Source organism: Tenrec ecaudatus, assembly GCF_050624435.1.
Source record: "Tenrec ecaudatus isolate mTenEca1 chromosome 1 unlocalized genomic scaffold, mTenEca1.hap1 SUPER_1_unloc_13, whole genome shotgun sequence".
In the NCBI taxonomy this organism is placed as follows: Eukaryota; Metazoa; Chordata; class Mammalia; order Afrosoricida; family Tenrecidae; genus Tenrec; species Tenrec ecaudatus.
The window spans coordinates 1,976,205-1,979,863 of NW_027457553.1; the positions used below are offsets into that span (position 1 = coordinate 1,976,205).

Here is a 3,659-nt window from a genome sequence, read left to right on the forward strand (position 1 = left end):
TGAAACAAATCCAGGGAGACTCATATGTGTGTAAGAAAGAGGTCTACTGGCGATATCTAAAACAGATGGAAATAGAGTTACCATATGACCCAGCAACCCCCCCACCCCTTATTGGGCAAGAAACAAACCAAGGTCAGACATATGTGCTCCAAAGTTCATTGGCACAGTTCACAATTGCAAGGAATTGGAAACAACCCAAATTTCCATCACCTGACAATTGGATTAAAAAGCTGGAGTACCTCTACCAGCGGGGATCAACGATGTAATGTCACACCGGAAGTTCTTGGCGCCCCAGCATGGGGCTCTGGGCTTCCTGCCTCGGAAGCGCAGCAGCCGGGAAGGCGGGAAGGTGAAGAGCTTCCCCAAGGATGACGCCTCCAAGCCGGTCCACCTGACGGCCTTCCTGGGCTACAAGGCCGGCATGACCCACATTGTGCGCGAGGTTGACAGGCCAGGCTCCAAGGTGAACAAGAAGGAAGTGGTGGAGGCCGTGACCAACAAGGAGACCCCTCCCCTGGTGGTGGTGGGCTTCGTGGGCTATGTGGAGACACCTCGCGGCCTCCGGACCTTCAAGACGGTCTTTGCGGAACACATCAGTGACGACGAGTGCAAGCGGCGGTTCTACAAGAACTGGCACTAGTCGAAGAAGAAGGCTTTCACCAAGTACTGCAAGAAGTGGCAGGATGACAAGGGTAAGAAGGAGCTCGAGAAAAACTTTAGCAGCATGAAGAAGTCCTGCCCGGTCATGCGCGCCATCACCCACACCCAGACGCGCCTGCACCTCCTTCGCCAGGAGAAGGCGCACCTGACGGAGATGCAGGTGAACGGGGGCTCCGTGGCTGAGAAGCTGGACTGGGCCCGAGAGAAGCTGGTGCCAGTGAACCAGGTGTTCGGGCTGGATGAAATGATCGACATCACGGGGGTGACCAAGGGCAAAGTCTACAAAGGGGTCACCAGTCGTTGGCACACCAAGAAGCTGCCCCGAAAGACCCACCGAAGGTTGCGCAAGGTGGCTTGTATCTGGGTCTGGCATCCCCACCGTGTGGCCTTCTCGATGGCCCACGCTGTGCAGAAAGGCTACCACCACTGCACAGAGATCAACAAGATCTATAAGATTGGCCAGGGCAACCTCGTCAAGGACGGCAAGCTTATCAAGAACAACGCCTCCACCGACTATGATCTCTCTGACAAGAGCAACAACCCCCTGGGCGACTTTGTCCACTACGGGGAAGTGATCAATGACTTTGTCATGCTGAAGGGCGGCATGGTGGGCACCAAGAAGCGAGTGCTGACTCTGCACAAGTCCCTGCTGGTGCAGACCAAGCGCCGTGCCCTGGAGAAGATCGACCTCAAGTTCATCGACACCACTTCCAAGTTGGGCCATGGCCGTTTCCAGACCGTGGTAGAGAAAAAAGATTTCATGGGACCACTCAAGAAAGACCGGAATGCCAAGGAGGAAGGCGCATAACAGATGGTACAGCTGGTGGGATCAGAATAAAGACTTCTTTTTCAGTGGGGGAAAAAAACCTGTGGTACATACATACAATGGAGTACTACGCATCACTAAAAAGTAGTGATGAAAGTTTGAAGCACATCACTGCATGGGAAGAACTGGAGGAAAGCATGCTAAGCGAAGTAAACCAAGCTCAAAAGGACAAGTACACATTGAGTCCACGGAGGTAAGCTTTAAAAACTATGCAAAAGGGACATAGGGGAAAAGCTACTGTATGAACATTACTGGGTTCCTGGGGTGAGGACCAGGTAATATGGCAGGGAACAGACCAAATTCAGGGATACACATGGTAGACAGATAAAAAGAGGCGGGGAAAGGAAACGTAATAAAAATAATAAATAAATGGGTAGCGGGGTCACAGGGCACTAACCCGCCCAAGGGAGCCACCGTGAACCCGTATATCTCCGATCAGCCTGCCTCTGTGCCTTTGCCTGTGCTCACCCTTTCTCTACTTGGCTCGGTCCTACACCTGTTCTTTTGTGTCTGGCTTATGTCATTACCAGCAGCCCTGCTGGCGTAGTGGTTACGAATTGGACTGTGATCTGCAAGACCGGAAGTTCAAGTCCACCAGCTGCGCCTTGTGAGAAAGATGAAGCTTTCTATGTCTGTAAAAGAGTTACCATCCCCGGAACCCGTGGGGGCAGTTCCACTCTGCCCTTTAGGGTTACCATGAGTCAGAGTTGACTGGATGGCAGTGAGTTGGGAATTTTATTTATTTCATTCCCAGCATGTCTTTTCAAGGTTCATTTGTGACCTGACATTTATCCCCCTATTTTAATGAAAGGACAAAACTCTGTTCTAGAACTCGAATTCACTGACTTGGTCCATCCATCTGTCCACGGACTCAAAGGCGGCTTCCACCTTTGGCTGTCATAACTATAATGCAGTGATGTTCATAATTTAAAAGAAAACGTTTTGAAATGATGTTTTTAGGGGACACAGTGAGACCAGAGCATTTTTCCCTGCTGGTGAAGGGACTGGAGGTCAATCCTTTTTTTTCCTTCTTTTTTAAGTGTCTCTATTCCCATCTACAAAAGATGGGCCCCACTCAGGACTGTATATGGTTTCTCTCCTTGAAACAAAAAAATCCATTGTTGTGCCCATTACATAGAGGGGGGAACGAAGCTTACAAGCTAGTGCCCAGAACCAACAGCCACACGGCTGGTGGCTGGAGGAGGTCTGTGTGCCCACTGTGGCTGCAGGAGGGACAGAGGGGCCTGCAGGGGGGCCACTGGGCCTCAGAGACCTTCCAGGCGAGGCTACAGGAACTGCAGCAGCTCTGGGGCGAGCTGAGGGCCAACTGTAGGAGGAAAGAGACCACACTCCAGGAGGGCTGCAAGGTGGGATTGTGCACGCCCTGGGCCAGGTTGGATGGGACCCCAGGTTGCCCAGTGCCCACAGCTCACCCCACGTCCTTCCCTAGGCCCTGCATACGGGGGAGCATCTGGGAGCTGGAGAGCTGGCTGCATCCTGTGGAGGGGGAGCTGCGAGTCCCTGGCAGTGGATAGGACCGTCCTGGGGTGGATGAGTTACAACTGGGGGCAAACAAGACTCGTTTCAAACACCAGCTCTGTCTCCCCTAAGGGACGTGTACAACTGCGACAACACAACATTGGGTCCTGCTGGGTCCCCATTAGCATCTGGGAGGAAGGCTATTTATTACAGAGAATCCTACCTTTGTCCCTTGGTGTTAATTGCAGACTCACTGGGTGACGTATTGTATCTGACACGCACCACGTTTGCAGCAGCAAACACCAACACGTTGTCAAACTCCATTTGGTATTGCTCCATCCCTCCATTATTCTCACTAATGAGAAAAATAATTAACACATTCATATAAAAGCACAGATTGAGGAAAGCTTTAATTTATGCATCTAGTTCAGGGTCATCCCTCTTATCAATATATGACAATCTAATGAGGCTTAATTAAAAAGTAGCAGTGAAACAATTTAGGAAACTGAGGGATTGTCACGAGTCCTGGTTGTGACAGCATGTTTTGTGCACCATGGAAGATAACAGATTTGTCTTCTGTGGTATCTCATATCCATCATCCCCAAACTACCTGCTCTTAGGGGTAGAGAGAGCGAGCTTGTCTTTGAAAAAAGTGCCTGGGTTTGGTAGCTGCTCACAAGATGGCAGGTGTAAT

The 3,659-nt window shown here is 50.9% G+C and overlaps 1 pseudogene; it reads left to right on the forward strand.

Annotated features, from left to right (window-relative positions):
• The first annotated feature begins 265 nt into the window (after positions 1-265).
• LOC142435756 (large ribosomal subunit protein uL3-like) lies at positions 266-1,468 on the forward strand (annotated as a pseudogene).
• The last annotated feature ends 2,191 nt before the right edge of the window (positions 1,469-3,659 follow it).